Consider the following 7,466-nt stretch of genomic DNA (forward strand, 5'->3'; position numbering starts at 1 on the left):
CACAGCCCCGCTGGCCAGAACCTCATCTGGAACATGAGAAGATGACCGGGAGACTTGTGGCCTCTAAGGTCCAGTTGTGGGGTTCTGTGCTTTTCCTTGCCTGTGAAGACTTGGGTAACATTCCATAAAAAAGATTTTAAGCGTGTTCTGGTTCCTACCTGCAGACAGACTGGGGCTGATGAGGAAGCCTAAGAGGAGGAGGATCTAAAACTAAAACCATTTTGCCCTTGGAAGTAGCGAGCTCCTTATCACTGGAAGTGTGGAAGTGTGTGGAAGCTGGGTGACAGCATGGCCGAGGTTAGACTGAATAACATTTGGACTCTCCACGACTGATTGGTTGATGATTAATTGGCTTATGCATTCACTTGCTCACCTTCTTGAGCCCCTACCACGTGTCTGTCTCTACGAGGAGCTTTCATAACAATGTGGTTTAAATTCATCCTAAGAGTCCCAGCCCTGTGACTGAGGAAGCTGAGTGCCCCCCACCCCCACCCTACGCCCTGCTCCCGTGAAGTGGTGGGCAGTGCAGGTCAGAGGGGTTTTCCTGGAAACTCCTACCCCTGCGTGTAGGACCCTCTCCTTTCCCCCAGCCCCTAGTGTCCTGGGTTCTCAGGGCACCAGGGAAGGCTCTGGGTGGGAGGAGGAGGGGAAAGCTCCACTAGGAGATAGAAATTAGAAGGCAGCTGGAGGGCTCAGTATACATGTGGCATCTTGGCAGCTGCAAACAGCTGTACTGTTTTATGGACGACTACAGAAATTTCTCTGCAAGAAACAGGCAGAGCTGACTGCATCTCTTCCCTCCCTGGGGGGCTATCCCAGGCAGCAGCAGTGTAGAGCCCATGGGCCCGATGGGCCCTCTCTAAGTCTTAGAACCACTAAGCTAAAATAGCATTCTTCTAGAAACCTCTCTGCTGCGGAGAAGGCATTCTCTTCTTCATCCCTTTCGCTGCCTTGTTGCCCATAACACAGACATGATGTCCGGCACTCAAGCAGCCACTTTGAGCCATGAGGTAAAAGTCAAATGCTGAGATTAGTGGAGCAAGATGGAGGGGGCAGGGTCCCTGACACCCGACCGCTTAGCTCAGGACTTTTTACATAAGAAAGGGAGAAATTTCTTTCTGTTTGAGCTACAATTCTGTCGAGTTTTTTTGTCTTTCGTAATTGAACCTAATCCTAATAGCCCTCTTCGCTCTGGGATGAAGATAATATAGTATGACCATATAAAGATAAGCTGGTCTGCTTATCTTTAACAACCTTTGGGTGTTCAGCATCACGTTATGAACAACTACAAACAGGTTTCTCCTCCACTCATGGCCTGCTCAGATTCCGCCTTCCCTGAAGAGATCTCTCCCCAGCCCCCCAGCCCCCTGCCTCCCTCCTCTAAAGCAGCACCGTAGCCCCATGTGGAGGCTTAGGATTTGCTGTCTCCATAAAATAACGAAATAAAGAATGTTTACAGCTTATAAAGTAAAATACCTGTGAATTCTTAATACTCACAAGATTGTCTCAAGGAATGGGGGAGAAAGAAGGTGAACGAGGAAGTATTGGCTTAGAGAGATGAAGATCATGCAGCTCCCGATGGGCCAAAGCCTCCAACATCCTCCTCCGCCGACACCCTATCTGGTGTGTTTCCATTATTTTTAGGGAACCCCAGAACCCCAACCCCTGGATGTAACCTGGGTTATAGTCTCAATTCAGCAGCCTAGTTAGTGTGACCCCAGGAATGTCACTGCTCCTTCTTGGTCTCGGCCTGGCTGGCCTTGCCCTTTCTCCAGATTTTCGTGCAAGTGACAGCCCACCAAGGGGGCCTGCCCTCTCCAACCTTTCAAAGAGCAGCCCCTGCCCCAGAGCCTCCTCTTCTTACCCTGCTTTATTTATCTCTATAGAATTGATACTCATCGTGTTCACCCTTCCCTTTCTCCCCCATGGAAGCTCCATATGGAGTTATTTTGTTCACGACTTTATCCCCGGAGCCTAGAAGATGTTTATTGAGCACCTACTCCTGGTACAGAGTAGGTGCTCAATAAATGCCTGTTAAAGGAACGAACATACAGGTCTGTTATTGGAGAAATTAAGTATGTCTGCCCCAAGTGGCAGCTTGCCTGGCTGATCTCCATCCCACACGCCACTGTGTGGCTGGAAAATTGCAGAGTCTGAGGATGTCACTAATTATAGCTATTTCGGCTTCTTGGCTAGCTCCACCCTTAGTGCCACATCTTTCTTGATTAGAAGATCCTCGAGGGTTGGGGTCACGTTGAATCCATCTTCTAAGTCTATCCAGCTATCATCCCCCTCCACGTCTACACCTCTCCATCCATCCATCCATCCCAACTACTCATCCATTTTTCTCTGTCCATCCATCCCTCCATCTGTCCATCCACCCATCCATCCATCCATCCATTCACCCACTCATCCATCCACCTCCTTCATCTCCTATTTATCACTTTCACCACGTCCCGAGCTCTGTACTCGCCACCTCATGTCATCAGCTTCTATGAAGCTTGGTGCCACAGTGGGGAGAACATGGGTTTAGCAACAGCACACAGCTCGTTCCTCGCCCCGGCACTGCTACCTCCTGCTGCCTGACCCGGCAGAGCTGTTGTGTAGAGTCGTGAGGACCAAGCACTACTCTCGGCATGTACTGCACCCTCGGTCAATGGTAGGGGTTATTTTTTTAAATTCTCAGCACCCAGCAAATGGTTGGTCACAGTACGGTGGAGGGAAGATGGAAACAAATGAAAGAATGAACACAAAATCACAGAGGAATTCAAAGTTCAGCTGCAGCCAACGCAGGCATTTGTATTCCAGGCACTGCCCCATTATTCTACTCAATTAACCTGGCAATCCTTTCAGGCAGATATTATTGTCCTCCTGTTACAGATGAGGAAACAAGGGCTCAGTGAGGTTTAACACCGCCCCCCGCCCCACACCCCGCCGCCCCCTGCTCCCTGGTGCATGGTTCTGTAAATGGCTACAGTCCCCGAATCCAGAACTGTCAGTTGGTACGGCCGTGTTGATAAGTTCCGTTCAATCGATCCATTCACACACTGTCTCCAGATTTTTGGGGATATACAATAACCAAGTCTTGCTCAGATTTTGGTTTTGGGTTGATATTCAATCCTGCCCCATTCCACTGTGGTCTGAAGACATGGACGGCTGGTGGGACATTGGTGGGGGGCGTCCTTCAGGGGCCCTGTTAATCCAGGACCAGCCTCATAGACAGTGAGGAGAGGCTGTTGTAGCCAGCAAGGGGGCTGGCTGGGAATCGGGGGTTCGGCATCACCTCAAACCTTCTCATGTGGCTCCATACAAACGCTGAGCCCACACTTTCATAATCAACAGTCTCACTTCCATAGAGCAGAGGTAGCGAAGCTGTGGCATCAGCTGATGACATCGCTCGCCATTCCGCAGGCTCAAATTTTGAGTTTCATTTTTGGCTATGTCGGCTGTGTGGCTGCAAGAATTAAGAGGTACTTTAGCCTACAAGTCCTCAGTTTTTGATCCAGGTCTTGAGCCAAGAATTTAGGACTTAGGAGATTGTCTTCTGCTTCTTCAACTGGCCAGCACGGTGAGAACTAGCTGCCCACACCACAGTCTGATTCCTTGGCCCTTTCATTCTCTGTCAAGTCCGGATTCTCCGTCTCGAAGCCATGCCTTCAAAGGGCTCTTTGCCCTTCTAGGTGATTCCAGAATCTGAATTCTCGTTTCTCTCTCTATGCCATAGGATTCCAGGTCCCATCCCTTATTACATGCCGGACTTTGACTGTCTCCAGCCCAAGCAGTCCAGATAACCCACCCCAGCCTCTCTGAACTTCCTCTGACATCCATTGCCTGCAACCACTCTTGGCACCGATTTCTATATAAGGCAGCATTCTTAGTCATGGGCATCAGAAACCAACTCTGGTTAACTTAAGCAGAAGAGGATGTTCAAAGAATAGACGTTCAAAAGGGTATTCGAAGAATGTTGGGTGACTCATGAATCATGAGTGAGCTGGAGACCTGGGTTTACGGTATGCAAACAGGATCAATACTCTCAGAGGGCCGTGAGGTCAGCACGGCAAACAACTGCAGGATGCTGCAGCCCCGATGACCAGCACGTCCCACACCTAACACCAGCACTGGGCACTGCTAACCTAGGGGCTCAGCAGGGAGGCCCTCTGCTTCTTTGCCATAGGAGTTCTGTTTTCAAATCTTGGGTTGGCGCATCTGACTGGTGAGCCTCGAAGGCCCCGGCGGGAAGGGTGGCTGTTTCGATTTGTTTTGTTTTTGTTTTTGTTTTTGTTTTTCAGTTTCTATAGCGGGGGCTGGTCCATGGGTTAAAGACCTATGATGTGGGGTTCAGAGAGCAGGCGGGCAAAACCATGGAACAAAACAACAGCCACATGTCTGTCTCCTGTGCCACACTTCTTTCATTTCCCCTAGGCTAACTCAGGGGGAGATTACGCGCCCCAGTCTCTATTTGATTGTCAACTTGAGGTCGAAGAACCACAACTATGTCACTGAGTGCTGGGCCGTCAGATCCTTGCACAGTTGCAGGCACATCATGGGCAGCCAGTGTCTTTTGATGACAATATGAATCGGTCCAGGAGGAGGGTGGGGGGAGAGAGGCGCTCACCTCAGGTGCAGAGTTTCAGGGGACATCAGAAACGGTGCTCACGATACATATTTTAATCTATCTGTATTTTATATTTGATATATTTCCTCCTCCCTCTTATCCTCCTTTTGCCGATGCCCCGCCCTCGGTAAGAGACGGTAAGCTCTGCGGAGTAGAAATGGGAGGACAATAAAAGCCTTTGCCTGTGAATAGGAAAAGCATGAGAAAAGGGGTTGGTAGAAGGAAAAGTGGAGGTGCCAGGGATTGAACCAGGGACCTTGTACATGCGAAGCACATGCTCTACCACTGAGCTACACCCCCAACTCCGCTATTTCTTCTAATAAAAATTAATATAAAAATTCTGAAATGAATCCAATGTCAAACCTCAATTAAAGACAAGATCCAACTTTGCACTTGCACGATGCCTCGCTTGCCTCTCCCTAATCTTGGCCCTGTCAGGCCCTTTATTTAAATGAAATATAAATATCTTTATTTAAAATTTTGTGTCCAAGGAGAGTGCTTCACGTTCCTCATCCTAGCCCTGGCCCTGCTGTCCTGGCTCCACTGTCCTTTCGTGGCCTTGGTTTCATATCTTCCCTCTCTCTTGCCCCAGTCATCAAGAACTTCCCCTGGGTTCTCACGCCCCCCCAAATATTCTGCCACAGTCCACCTCATTCTCAGCTGTCCCTGCAGCCTCTCCTGGAGGCAGAGCAGTCAAGTCACTCCTTTGCTCCAAACCTTCTGTGGCTCCTGTCCCCAAACGAGGGTCACACTCACCGTTAAGATGTGCAAAGCCCTCTGCCCTGATGTACGTTCCGGCTTTTCCGTTCCCAGCTGCACTGCATGCAGCCTACCTCCTCTTTGCTGTTCAGGCTGTGCCTTCTCTCTTTATCCTGTGAAGGGCCTTCCCCACATCTCAGCCCCACGGACCATCTTCAAGGTCCACCTCCAATTCGCTGTAGAAGTGCCCCTGCGGGAATGTAAAATGGTGCAGCCGCTGTGGAAAACAGTATGACAGTTCCTCGAAAAATTAAACCATATGATCCAACAGTCCCGCTTCTGAATATATACACAAAAGAATTGGTAGCAGGGTCTCAAAGAGATATTTGCACACCCATGTTCATAGCAGCATCATTCACAATAGTCAAAAGGTGGAAACAACCCAAGTGTCTGTTGACGGCTGAATGAATAAGCAACATGTGGTGTATCCATTCCACACAATGGAATATTATTCAGCCTTAAAAAGGAAGGAAATTCTGACACATCCTATAATGTGGATGAAACTTGAGGACATTATGATCAATGAAATAAGCCAGTCAAAAAAAAAAAAGGCAAAACCTATATGATTTCACTTAAATGAGGTACCTAGTAGAGTCAAATTCATGGAGGCAGAAAGTAGAATGGTGGTTACCAGGAGCTGTGGGAGGGGGAAGTGGGGAGTTAGTTTAATAGATATAGAGTTTCAGTTTTGCAAGAGAAAAAAAATTCTGGAGATGAATGTGGTGATGGTTGCACAACAACACGAGTGAACCTAAAACCACTGAATCGTGCACTTAAAAATGGTTAAGATGGTAAATTTCATGTTACATGTATTTTCCCACAATAAAAAAAAATGGGGGGAATAAAAGACTTGTGGCCAGAAAGGAGCTTTATCTCCTCTGAATCCAGAAATGAGCTTTTTCTCCTCTGGATCCCTTCAAACATTCTACCCCAAATTTCTTTGAATTAGGAGAGACTGAGTGGCAAGGTCTCTCCGTGAGGGCAGGATCTGTGCCTGAGACACCATTCTGTTCCCCGCATGGTCTGGCTGGATGTCCGGCACTGGCAGATGTTGGATGGATGAAGGAACCAGACGTGGGAGCTCAGCCTCTGGCCAAAGCTCCATGGGCACACATGCCCGCCCTCCCCAGACACTGGTGCAGTCACCTGTCAGTACCTGGAGGGCAGGTGTGTGGTGAGGTTGGTGGTGAGCCAGGCCTGACAGTGGTCCTGTTGGGCTGTCGCCTGCTTTACTGGCATTTGAGTCCCATGACCTGACAGTCTGGTAGAACAGTTAAGAACACAAACGAGCTCTACCGCTTGCTAGCGTGGTCTCCTCATTTGCTACATTGGCATAAAAATAGTCCCAGCTTGATAAGGTTGTATGAAGACCCAATGAGATGATATTTGAAAACTGCTTAGTGTAGTTAGTGTCTGGGGGAGCAGACCGTGCCTGTCACCTTACCTGACCAGTGACCATCCTCTTTTCCTGGTACACAGAACCCTGATCAGCTTTGGAGCCAGCAGAAATGCTGTGATCTCAGCACCAGAAGATGAATTGTGATTGTTCTAACCCCATCATGGACATCTCATTTCCCTGGGCCAGTGATTGGTCAAAGTGTGGCCATGTGGCCCCATTTTGACCAATGAGATGGAAGAGGAAGTCTGTTGGGTATAGGGGGAGGGTTTGACAGTAGAGGCTCTTCCTCAATGAGAAGATAGAGACTTCCAGGGAGATAGCTCTTCCCTAGTCTCCCTTCTCCCTGCTTTCAATGCAGTTGTGATGCTTGGAAGATCAGCAGCTGTTTTGCAGTAATGAGGCCATAAGGATGATGAAGAGGTTCAGGGAAGAGCAGGAACCCCAACTTGACATTGTCAAGCCACTGGACAATGCCAGGGTTACCACCTCTTGATTTCTTGTGATGGAGGAAAATTAACTCCCTATTTTTCTTCTCTCAGCCAATATAAATTTGATTTTTCTTTCTTTAACTTACAACTAAATGCATTCCTATAGAATAGCCCAATAAATGTTACCTCTTCATTTGACCTCATATCCTTTTCCATCCTTAGACAAGGTGTACAACTCTCTGGGTCCCATTGTACCTAAAATGGA

At 48.4% G+C, this 7,466-nt stretch overlaps 1 long non-coding RNA gene and 1 other non-coding gene across 2 annotated transcripts; both read right to left on the reverse strand.

Moving 5' to 3' along the window:
* Positions 1-2,769: 2,769 nt before the first annotated feature.
* LOC120603006 (uncharacterized) lies at positions 2,770-6,931 on the reverse strand. The gene is made up of 3 exons (XR_005652936.1): positions 6,819-6,931; positions 5,372-5,564; positions 2,770-4,797 (listed from the first exon to the last, which is right to left on the reverse strand). It is a non-coding gene; the product is annotated as an uncharacterized LOC120603006 (long non-coding RNA).
* On the reverse strand, positions 4,844-4,915 carry TRNAA-CGC (transfer RNA alanine (anticodon CGC)). The gene has a single exon. It is a non-coding gene; the product is annotated as a tRNA-Ala (tRNA).
* Positions 6,932-7,466: the final 535 nt, after the last annotated feature.

Source organism: Pteropus medius, unplaced genomic scaffold, assembly GCF_902729225.1.
Source record: "Pteropus medius unplaced genomic scaffold, Ma_sr-lr_union100, whole genome shotgun sequence".
NCBI classification, from domain to species: domain Eukaryota; kingdom Metazoa; phylum Chordata; class Mammalia; order Chiroptera; family Pteropodidae; genus Pteropus; species Pteropus medius.